General features: G+C 45.4%; 1 protein-coding gene across 8 annotated transcripts in view; it reads left to right on the top strand.

Annotated features, from left to right (window-relative positions):
- The window catches only part of ARNTL (aryl hydrocarbon receptor nuclear translocator like), a 112,690-nt gene that overhangs the window by 64,247 nt on the left and 36,053 nt on the right, over positions 1-12,390 (top strand). For all 8 annotated transcript variants that reach the window (XM_037839902.1, XM_037839906.1, XM_037839901.1 and 5 more), the window contains exon 3: positions 7,769-7,897. The gene's annotated coding sequence lies outside the window, so the exon portion shown is untranslated. The remainder of the gene's footprint in view (positions 1-7,768; positions 7,898-12,390) is intronic.

Genomic DNA, 12,390 nt, shown 5'->3' with positions numbered 1-12,390 from the left:
TTGGCTTTGCTCTCTGTGTTGGTGAATGGTGAAGGCCGTTCCATATAAGATCTGTCAATATCCTTTTTCTCCACTACAAAATCTTCTTCCCATTTTCTGTCCTCTTCTCAACTTTCCCCAAATTCTCAAAGAAAGCATATCCCTTTTCTTCTCTAAGACTCAGTTCCCCTTGGGTTCTTCCCCTGCTGCACGTTCCAACCTGTCTCCATCAACAGCCTCCAGCCATTCTCTCCTCCACCAGAAACTTAAAGCCCCATCCTTGACTTCTTGCCTTCAGACCAACATCTTTCCCTTTACCACCAAATAACAGCAGTGCATTATTCTTTTGTTTCCTTTAGAACAAGATGCAGATGTTTTCCAGAATTTTCTTCAACTTCGGGCAGTAAGTTTTTTGGTGGAAAGAGTATTCTTCCCTTGACTCCTTAGAACCAGGCTCTCCTCTTATTCTCCAGCATTTAAAATAAAACAAAAACAAACATTAAAGGCAAAACAGGAGCCAGGCTAACTTATCTTCCATTTGCTGGTCCTTGAGCATTACTCATTGATCCTTCTTGGAATTACTAGGGTCTTTCCAGTGCCCTGTTTGAATGCTGGGGCATGTTGGGGCTGAGGGTCAGCAGGGGAGCTTTGCTCTCAGGAAACCACCTCCCAGAGCTGAGTGCCGGGCAGGCAGGACGAGGCAGATGCAGAGCACAGCCCCCCCTCCCCGCCCCCGGTGGTGAGCATCTCCTCTATGCCAGGCCCTGTGCCAGGACACAGAGAGACAAGGCCTGGGCCCTGCTTGGGGAGCGGCAGCACCTGTGAGCTGCCTTTGTATCCTCAGATCCTCATCATTGTCCTCCGGGCAACACAGAAATGCCAGGGCCTAGGCTGGAGTGGAAACCCCTTGGAGAAGAGTCCTAGTTCTGGATGGCTGGGGAAAGGGCTGAATGCACAGGGGGTGTGGGAACAGAACGTGGGTGCCAGTGTTGAGAGGCAGAGGACAGCAGCAGGCCAGAGCCTTCATAGTGGGCAGAGGATCTGGCCTGTGACCACTCATGGGGAAAAGTGGAAGGGATCTCAGACCTCAGACTGCTTTCAGAGGGGCAACAGAGGCTGATAAATGCCGTACCAGACTCATCCTGGCAAGGAAGACAGCAGGGGAGGGGGAGCAGGGTCACAGGGGAGGGAAATTCTTAATCCTGAATGATTTTGCAGAGCAGAGTTCCCTTTAGCATGCCCCTTAGAACCCTTGTATATTAGAAGCCAGATGATTAAAAGGAATGCAGACAAGTACACCTGGGGATTCCAAGGCTTTACTGCTCCTGGGCATTCAGACTCCAAGGGGCGCTCTTAAAGGTCCAAGAAGCCCTGCAGAAGAGAAACCTGTCTCTCTAACCAAGCATTTCCCATTCTTATCTGGCCATCGATTTTTCTTTCATGTAATATCTTCATATCCCACAAAATTAGTGTTCCATGGCAGACCCTTGGGAAGTATTCTTTGAAGAATTTTTAAATCCTTGCTGTACTCTGGAATGAGACTGTCTTATTTTGTGTGGAGCCTGTGTTCTAGGGTAGAAAGAGTATGTATGGGCTTTAGATCAGAGTAACCTGGGTATAAATCCACCTTCCTATAAAATCACTGCCCTTCGTCAGATTACTTAACCTCTCTGAGGTTCAGTTTCCTTTTCTCTGGATGAGAGAAATAACAGTAGCTACCTTATGGGGCTATTGTGATGGTTAAATGAGATAGTAATAACAGCTAACACTTACAGAGGGCCTATTATATGCCAGACACCATTCTAAGTGCTTTATATATTTTGTTTAATCCTTACCACAATTCTGAGGCAAGTAATGTTATTATCATTATCTTACAGGTCAGGAGACACACAGAGGTTAAGTGTTTCGCCCAATATCACAAAACTGGAACTAATACATGGTGGAATTAGGATTTGAAACCTGACCCTCTGCCACCAGAGAATATCCACTTAACCACTATGTTTTCAAGGGCTCAGTACATTAAAATCATTAAGTAATAACAGTTCCCTTTTCAGATGATTCAGATATTTTAAGGGAGACTTCAGGTCATTCTGCATTCTTTGTTATCAGACCTCTTGAAAGTGATCTATTTGATCTCCTTATCTATTCAGTTACTTCGGTTATGACCATTCTCTTGACTCTGCCTCCACATCCTGGCCAACCCCAATTTGGACACTTGTTCAATTACTTGGAATTGGGCCACTTCCCACACTGGCCTCATCCCCGAGGTCTGTACATCCACATCCAGGATCAAGAGTCCTCCTGGAATGCCCAGTGGGGCGGTAGCTTGTTCCTCAGCTTATTTTCATTGCCATATATCAAGTGATAGACTTGGCAAAAGGTTTACTACATCCCTTTTTATCATTCATTCAACAATCATTTGAGTGCCTTTGCTGCAATAGATGCATGCTCTTGGGGAATTTACGGGCTAGCCCTGTTGTGGATGACTCTTAATTAGACCTCCGATTCACTCCGATTCCTCAGTAGACCCTTTGAGATGAATTCTGTAGCCCCTCCTCCATCAGACAGTATTGTGGGTCTTTTCCACAAAGACTAGCCTGCCTTCCATTCAGAAAGTGCCCCCAGGAGAACTTTTCTTCTTGTGAGACCCTCTAAGGACCTTTCAACTCCCCCCTACCCCTGTTCCAAATATGGTCACCTTGATTTCTGTTTGATTTTGGCCTCTCAAGCTACTGGAAGGGTTGGCTCCCACAGTGCCATGGATGGGGCTCTCCCCAGGCCTCTGACAACCAGTGTCTTTCAGGCTAAGTTCTCTCTTTCAGAACACACTCCGGACTGTTCAGTTCACAGGCAAACACCTGCAACACCTAACTTAAGTCTTATCTCCCCCCTGGTCTTTTCTCCTTCCATTACCCTGCACACCCCAGCCAATAAGGTAATCATTTTCTCCTGTTATGCTTCTGGACGTTATGTATGCCCACAGCACTTCTTCCTCAAGACACTTGACTGCCACCTGCTGGAAATTTGTCATAGTGGTGCAACAAATCTCTGCCTCTTAAAAATATGCAGGTACCTCCTGGAGCTGTGGCAGTGCAGTGCCAGCACATCTGTTAAGCTCAGCCCTGTCTGTTGCACTGAGCATGCTGCTGAGCATTTATTTAAACACCGTCTCTCCCCCTAGATTGCGGGTATCCTGAATATAAGGACTAGCAACTGATTCTTCCTTGTGTTCCCACTTCTTGGTCTGCTAGGGGTACGGAAGTGTTTGCTAAATGACCCTGGTATAAACACCTGTTACCTTAGGTTCCCAGCATCTGGTCTCACTGGAAGAAGATTCTATCTATCACCTGCAAGGCAAGGCAACCAAACCCTGCCAGGCTTTCAGAGTAACCATGGAGGGTTAAGGAGGACTTGTGGAGGAGATTGGGACTTGTAATCCCCTCGCCTCTGCTCAAAGCCTGTTCAGATCAAAGCAACTCAACATTCATTCCCTCAGAAAACCTTGAGTCAGGCACCAGCACTGTATGGTGGAGAATGGGGCCAGGGCCTCCTGAAGTTACTCTCCATGGGCTGTCCACCATGGTCTATTTGGGAGCACATCCTGTGCTCAGGGTCAGCTCCTTACAGGTTGTGGGGATGCAGAGATAGCAATACAGGGCACTTCCTGGCGTAGTTTAGGGTTTTGTGGGGGAAGTAGATCAGTAAAAGTATAATGGGGAAGGCCTCTGTCCTTTCACAAAGCTTGTTTCCCTAGAGCCATTTGACAGAGTATTGCTCAGGTCCCATAGAGAGGATCTCCCAGACAGATACCTCTCCTTGCTCAGGTCTATCCTGATGAACTAACTAATATAGTTCCTGGCCTTACAAAGTCAAAGCTGAGCATTTCACTTTCTGCCCTGGCTGCCAGGAAGCTCAGGGAGAACTTGTTTGCTCAGTTTCTAAAGCTTTCCTGAACCAGGATTTCTTATGATTTCCTCTCATTCCTTCCCCAGGACTGCTTGTCTTTGTTTTCTCTTTTGTTATTGTATTTTACTTTGTGATGGTGGTTTTTGGTGGCAGAACTGCAGTGCTATGTGAGTTAGAATCACTGGCAGTGAAGCAAGGCACACCTGGGCTTCAGTTCCAGCTGTGTGATCTTGAGCAAGATAACTTTGCCTCTTCAAGCCTTAGCTCCTCATCTGACAATTGGGATAATGACCATGATTAGCAGATAGGTTATTGTAAAGATAAAACTAGTCCAGTTTAAAACACCATTGTTCTCTTTCCTTCTACCAGATTAGGCTTGATTGGTGGCTCTAGGATTCTGGTCTTTTCTTTCCTTCTTCCTTCCCATACCAGTCAACTTAGGATGAGGGAAACCACTGTAATCACAAGGTGACCAATCATCCTGGTTTGTCTGGGACAGAGGAGGCCCCTGAATGGAGGACTTCTCAGTGTTAAAATGGAAAGGTCCAGGGCAAACAGACAAGTTGGTCACTGTGCTAATAAACAACCTCAGCCCTTGAGGTTGTTTAGGTCCAGTGGTTTACAGGAACAAAGGCTTATTTCTTCCTTGTTGCTACTATGCATCCAGGACCATGGCCAAAGGAGGAGCCCCTATCCATGCAATTGCTGGTCTCGGGCACAGACATAAGGAAGCATGTTAAAGGTTCTGTTCAGAAGTTGCGTCTGTCTTTTCTGCTCCCATTTCGTCAGTCATAATGATTCGCATGGCCAGGCCTGACATCAGGAGGGCAACAGTGCACAGTCTTTCCACAGGGAGGGGCAGCTAAAATTTTGAACAGGAATACAATCAACAATGCTTGGCTGTCTCTTCTTCCAGCATTTCTGGGGTGCTGGAGCAGGGAAGAGGGAAAGGAGAGCAAGATGCCTGGCCTGCCACTGGTGGTCTTTGATGCAGTAGCCTCCGATACACGGTGGGCATGGGTTTCTTTGGTCTGTGTCTCCCTGTGGCTCCTCCCAGTGGTTGAGGCCCTCGGCCTTCTCATCTGGCAAGGTGTCTCTCTGCAGGGGCAGCCCAGGCTTGGGACTCCTCTTTCAGCCTCCCTGCTCCTTCAGGTGGAGCTGCTGAGGTTCTTTTCCATGTGCTTCAAAGAACATGGGGGACAGAGATGGGATAGACTGTGCCCCCGCATCTTCCCAGGTATACTCTTCAGGTGCCTTCGTGCTCTGCTCTCTCTGGCTGTCTCAAGCCTCCCTCCCACCTTTGGAAATCTCTAGCTCAGAACTGGGCACATCTGTGGCCCATGACCCCAAGGCCAGAGGTCAAGCTCTTCCCAGAGTGCCCTCACTTTGCACCACTTCGCTGGCAGCACCAGGGCCTGCCCTCTGAGTCCACCCCTTGCAAGGGTCCCCTTCTCACAGGTACCTTCAGCCTCTTGAAGCTCAAGTCTCCTGAGGAAGTAGTTAGCCCAGAAAGAGGTTTGTTTTTTTCTCTTCTTCAGTTGTTTTATTTTATTTATTGCTTTTATATCTAAAAACACATTCTCAGAGAGAAAACAGATTTTCAAAAATAATTATTATAGTTGGCTCAGTTTTCTTACCTTGTCTAAGCATATAAGAAAAGCCTTCCAATTTCTGTTTTGCAAAATATAGTGCCAAAATATTTACTGGTATTTATTATTAGTTCTAAAAAGTAAATTTGAGTATTAGAATAATTAACAAAATAAGGAATTTTATGTGGAATTTGGACTGGAAACTTAGTAACACCTCCATCTAAGTTTCAGGGAAGAGGAGGAAAGAAAGGATATGAATTTATGCATTCATTTAACATTTGTTGGGCCCTTCCCTTGAGTGAGGCATGGCTGTAGTACTGGGAGATGCTTATAAATAAGACCCTGCCTGCCGGGAGCTCTGGTCCTGTGGGGGAGGCAGTCAAGAAAGCAGACAATGGCTGCAGACAGTGGAGGACTGGGGTAGGAGTGGCCCGGGAGAGCGCAGGGAGGGAAGACTGCTCAAAGGAGGTGGCACCTTAGGGCACATGCAGGGCAAGCAGGAGTTTTCAGGTGATGGGGCAGACAAAGGGAGCCACACTTTTGCAAAAATGTGGGTACATCAGAGGCAGAGGGCTCTTGGGAGCCTCAGGGTTTCAGTCTGGCTCTTGCTTTGGGCAGTGAATTGGGAGTGGGATTAGGCTGGAGAGTAGGTTGGAGCACTGCAGACCCTTGGTGTTTTCTGCTGGAGAGTTTGGCTTGAGGTAGATCAGTGAAGCCACGAAAGTCTTTTAACAAGGGGGTATCATATCTCTGATCACAGGGACGGGGTGAGACTGGAGATGGCATCAGCCTGAGGAGACAGTGGCAAGGGGATGGAGGAAAGGAGCTAGACCCATCCGTCATGGGGCTGTGTGGGCAGCTTTGGGAGGTAGGAAGGAGAGAAGGGAAGAAGCCAGGGTGGATTCCAGGTTGCTAATTTGGGGCCTGGGAGGATAGTGTGTGACCCAGATGGGGTATCAGAACTAGGTGAAATTAAGGATATTAAGCCTCCAGCAGCACTTCCTCGGAGACTTGGTATGTGTTTGCTGCTGCTCTATTGCTAGAGGCTTGGGGATAAGAAGTCCAAGATTCCTGGTCACACTTTTTGCACATGCCTCGATCAGGATTTACAGAGCTAAACAATGAAGACATTGCTTTTCCCAGTTTCTGAATCATATTGCAAAGAGGAATAAATTGGGAGGACAATATTGGTTCTATTCCTGGATATTCATTTAAAGACGTTTACAAAAATCAGGACAAAGATGCATAATCCAAAGACTGCAAGAATTAATCCACTAAAGATCTGCAAGTTTAGCCAGAGGAATGTGAAATGCCAGAATTTTTGCTTCAGAAAGGTCAGGAAAGCCCGATTTAAAACCTAAGTCTTGCCATCTCAAGGCAGAGAAGGGAAGGGACTAGCCCTTTTCTTCCTTTTAAAGCCAGATCCCCCCAGGCACAGGAGTCCTTGGCATGAGCTAGAAAGGCAGAGAAGAGACTCCCCCCTCCAGCTTCCCATCAGTTAGAGATGGGGAGAGAAGCACTGCCACTCTGTCAGCATGAGTCCTTTTCCAGAACTTCTCTCTCTTTTTTTGTGTGGCCCAGATGTCTTTGGACTTCTTGGGCATTTTCTTTAGACGTCTTAGCTTTCTCTCAGCAACTGGTTTTGGATGTTGGCCCTGCTGTCAGTTTGGTTCAGTGTTTTCTGGAGACTTGTTTTCCACTACTCCTTGTGGTCTGCATTTAGGCATCTAAGTCCACTGGAGAGGGAGTGAGGGATGGAGCCTTGCCAGTTTCTAGCTGCGTGACCTTGGTTTTTTTCCTCCCCTCTCTGTGCCTCAACCTCTGCACCTGTAAAATGGGGAAGATAATCGTATCTACCTCAAGAGTTATTTTCAGGATTAAATGAGTCAATCCACATAAAACAATAACCACAATGCCTGACTCAAAGTAACACTCAACATTCACTATTATTCTTACTTGACCCTGAAGGAGAAATGAAGAGCACTAATGTCTTCCTCCTCTTCAGGAAGTTTCCATGACTATGTTTAGTAACTTAAAGAGCATTGTTTTTCACCGAAAGTGTTTCCTGCCAGATTCCTTCATGCATTTGCTGTTTAGGCTTAATAAGCAGCTGGAGGAGAGCCAGATATCTAGGATGACTGAGTGCAATTAGAATTGGCCATGGCTGGGGTGGTGAGCCGTTCAGTGTTACTCCCTGTAATAAGGAGTCGTGAACTAGCTCCACCATCCATCTCCCTTAGCTAATATGAGATTGTTTACCCCAAGTGACCTCTCTGGATTTTCTTCCTCTGTAGGTTTTTGGATGAAGTGTACTGCCTGCAAGGAAACTACAAAACATGAAAATCACTTTGAGGTGACCAGTAAGTCCAGCAGCCGCTTGCTTCTCCCAGGCTGAGTCTGAAGCTTAAGGACCTTAACTTCAGGTAACAAATGAGTCGCGCCCCTTGGCAGTGGACTTATCATTGGCAGTATGAATGGCAGTTCTTCCTTCAGGAAGTGTCAGTTCATTCTGGAACCCTGAAACTTGGAACATTTGACCCCCAGCAACCGTTTGACTGTTGAGAAAGAGGGACTAGGACCCAGAGGTGGGCCCCATGTCTGGCATGCAGCCCAAAGGGGCCAGGGTTCTACTAGTCCCCAAGACCCTGCGAGTCCAGCTCTCTGCTCATTCCCAGGCCTGTTGTTCTTAGTGTTAGTAATAATGAAAACAACAAAAGCAGCCACCCAACAGGATCTTTAATAAGGCTAAATAATATGAAATTCACCTCAAAGAACAAATCAGAGAGAATAGCCAGGAAATTTCTGAAAATGAAGAGTAATGAGGGAAAGGATTTGCTCTACTAGATATTAAAATGTATTTTACAGTCACAATAATAAAAGTGGTATGGTACTAGAATATAAATAACTAGATAAAAGGAACAGAATCGAAAGTTGAGAAAAACACAATGAATTAATAAAGGTAGCATTTCAAATTATTGGTAACAAGATGTATGCTCAGTGTTTGGACAGTTGTCTACCCAGTAGAGGGAAATAAATTCCCAGCCTTAAATACAGTGTACCAGAATAACTTCTAAATGGATTAGAGGGCTAAATAAAAAAATATATATATATATATAAATATTATTACAAAGGAGAATATTTTTATTATTTTGGATTGAGAAAAGGATTTTTAAAATATTTCACTTTTAATACTATACATACACAAACACCATAAACAAAGTTAAAAGGCCAAAAAGGAATGTGGGGTGTTCTAGTTTACTAGAACTGCCATTATGCAAAATACCAGAAATGGATTGGCGTTTATAAAGGGGATTTATTAAGTTACAAATTTACAGTTCTAAGACCATAAAAATGTTCAAACCAAGGCATTTACAAGAAGATACGTTCACTGAAGAATGGCCAATGACATCCGGAACACCTCTGTCAGCTGGAAAGGCACATGGTTGGCGTCTGCTATTCTTTGCTCATGGATTGTGTTCCGAAACGGCTTTCTCCAAAATGTCTCTGAGCTTGTTTCTCTCGGCTTCTTCTGAGTAAACTCTGGGCTAGCATCTCTTAGCTAAGCATCTCCAGAATGTCCTTCTGTCTGCATCTCTAAGCGATAGCAGCATCTGGGGTCTCCTGGCTTAGCATAACCCGGGGCATTTTTGACTCTTGGCTTTGCCTGAGCAAACTTTGGGCCAGCATCTCAAAATTTTAGCAAGCGTCATGGCCTGGAGGTCTTTTTAAAGGACTCCAGTAAACTAATCAAGACCCACCTTGAGTGGGCAGGGCCAAATCTTCATGGAAACATTCAACCAAGAGGTCACACCCTAATCAAAAGATTAATCAATCTGCCTCCACAAGATTGCATTAAAGAATATGGCTTTTTCTGGGGGACATAATATATACTAACTGGCACAGGGGAGAAAAAACCATTTGCAGCATCTACAATCAACAGAGAATTAATATCCCTAATATACAAATTTATTAATTCATTTATTCAACATCTATTTCATGAGCACTTACTATGTACTAAGAAGTATTCTAGGCACTAGAGATGCAGGCAATGTGTGTAGTAATCAAACAAAATCCCTGCTCTCTTGATGTTTATAGTCTAATGGAGAGGGCAGACAAATAACTAAGAAAGTAAATTATAGAAGGTCAAATTTTGATAAGGGCTATGGAGAAAAAATTAAACGGTGGGTGATTAGGGAGGATTGTGGGGATTCATATTGATGGTATTCAGGAGCGCTTCATTGATGGAGTGGCATTTGAGCAGAAACATGAAGGAAAAGGAAGAAGTGATTGAATTCTGTATGCCTTTTGAACCTGGAGCTAACAGGATTTACTGATGGATTGGATACAGGTTGTGAGATCGAGACAGGAGTCAGGGATGAATCCTAGGTTTTGGGGCCTATCACTTACTGACATGAGACTGACTATGAGGCTTGGGTTGGGGAGAACCTAGGGTTTGGTTATGGATATTTCAGTTTGAAGTATCTGTTGTATATTCAAATGGAGATGTCAGGGAGATGGTTGGTTACACAAATCTGGAATTTGGGGAGAGGTCCAAGCTGGAGATAAAATTTGGGAGTTGCCATAGTCTAGATTGTATTTGAAGCAGTGAAACCACATGAGATTCCTAGAATGTGAGTATATAAAGAGAGAAAACGTCCAAGGACCTCCCTGGGACCTCCACCATTTGGAGGCCCGGGGAGATGAGGCAGAACCAGCTAAAGAGACCAGAAAGAAGTGGCCACTGAAGTTAGGACCAAGAGGAGGGGGCATCTCCTAAGTCAAGAGACAGTGAGGTGGGAGAGATCAGCTCTCTCGGATGCTGCTGATGGGTCAGGTAGGGGGAAATGGAGAATTGGCGATTGGATTTAGCAATGGCGAGGTCACTGGTGAGCCTAACCAGGCTGTTTTATTGGAGTGAAAGAGATAAAAGCCTGATTTACATTGGTTTCTAGAGAAGAAGAGGAAAGGAATTGGAGACAGAGGGGCAATGGCTGGAGGGAAATGATCTTCAGAAAAAGTGTTTTTTTTCCCAAGACGGGTGTTGTTACAGTATGTTTTTATCCTAATGGGAATGAGCCAGTGGAGTGGGGAAGTGGGTGGGGGGATGGTCTGGAGTAGTGTGCTTGAGTACGTGAGAGGATGGAGTCTGGAGCACACGCTGGGGGTGGTGATCCTAAACAGGAGCATCTAGGGAGGCTGATAGATGCTGTCACTGGCTTATTTCCTCAGTCAAGTAGGAAGCAAAGTTATCAGCTGAGAGTGAGGACTGGGGAGATGTTGGAGGTTTGAAGAGAGAAGAGAAAGTATAACATCCTTAATAGCAGTGTGGGAGAATAAATGGACCAAGGGAGTGAAGGATTGTTGGGCAGCACTGAGGACCTCTTGAGGGGAGAGGTCAGGGGTTCAAAGTGAGAGCAGTCAGCTTGTATGTTCTTCTCCAGCCATGTTCAGGCACACAGATGAACATGGGTTTGGAGGTCCGTCAATGCTACAGACAACATGGTAGAAAAATAGGACACGAATAGACACCAAGGAAGACAGACAAATGCCCATAAACATATGAACACTATCAGTAATAATAAAAAATGCTAGTAAAAACAGTGAGGATACCCAGCCCCTTCAGATTGGTGAGAGTTCCTACTGGGGATATAAATTATTGGCATTTTTCTGGAGGACAGTGTTTCAGCATTTACCAGAATGTACAGTGGATGTCTCCTTTTTGACCTGTCTGTTCCACTTTTAGAAATTTATTCTAAGAGACAGTAGCTCAAATGCATGGAGATATGTGCACAAAGATGTTCAGCAGTTATAAAAGTGAAAAACTGGCACACACCTAACCAGGAGGGGGCTGGTTCACTAAACTGTGAGCGTAATAGTGCAGTGATAGTGCAAACAGTAGCGCACCCTTGCTAAGGGCTCCCCCCTCTCAGGAGCTCTTCTCAGTGCTTTCCGTGCACTGAAGCATTGAGTCCTCACAACAACAGTGGCTGTGGGTTCTGTCATTATCCACATTTTAAGATGCTGAAGTGGAGGCACAAAGAAATTAAATAACTTGCCCAAGATCACACGGCCAGTAAGTGATAGAGCCAGAATTCAAATACTGCATTCAGCTGTTAAAAGTGATGATCTAGTTCTGTATTTGTTTATATGGAATAATGTCTGGGAGAGGTGAAAAGACATGCTGAGGTTCACCCAGCCGCCTGTAAGTAGCAGAGCAGGAACTTGAACCAAGGTTGTCCAATGCCAGAGTCCAAGCCATTTCCCACACCAGGCTGCCTCTCCAGGATGGAAAGGGTTGGAAGGAACCCCAGAGGTCTCATCTGGTCCCCTTGGGAGACCGCTGCCCAGAGAAGCACTCAGGCGCTTGTCCAAATAACCAGTGTCTCATGGACCTCCCTCCATGCCATTCTTCCACGAGAAGTGTGATTTCCTGGGTTTGGATTCTACCTCCCCACAGCTCTCTGTCCTCCAGGTTGTCCCATCCCAATTTATTTCTCCATCCCTTCCTTCTGCAGTCCCACATATTCTTCCCTTTGTCCTCTTGATTTTTATTAGTTTCATATTCATTCTCTCTCTCTCTCTCTCTCTTCCCCCCTATCTCCCTACCCCCCCCTTTTGTTTTGAGGTGTAGGGGTGTGCCAGTTTGAATGTATTATGTCCCCCAGAAAAAGCCATGTTCTTTGAGGTAATCTTATGTGGGCAGATGTACCCATGTTAACTAGATTGTAATTCTTCGAGTGTTTCCATGGAGATTTGCCCCGCCCAACTGTGGTGTGATGACTCTGATTGGATAATTTCCATGGAGGTGTTACCCCACCCATTCAGGGTGGGTCTAAATTAAATCACTGGAGCCATATAAATGAGCTGACAAACAGAAGGAACTCAGTGCAGCTGAGAGTGACATTTTGAAGAGGAG

The sequence above is a fragment of the Choloepus didactylus genome, chromosome 6, assembly GCF_015220235.1.
Source record: "Choloepus didactylus isolate mChoDid1 chromosome 6, mChoDid1.pri, whole genome shotgun sequence".
NCBI classification, from domain to species: domain Eukaryota; kingdom Metazoa; phylum Chordata; class Mammalia; order Pilosa; family Megalonychidae; genus Choloepus; species Choloepus didactylus.
The sequence above is the reverse complement of the archived record's forward strand: the minus strand, read 5'-3'. Positions and strand labels throughout refer to the sequence as shown.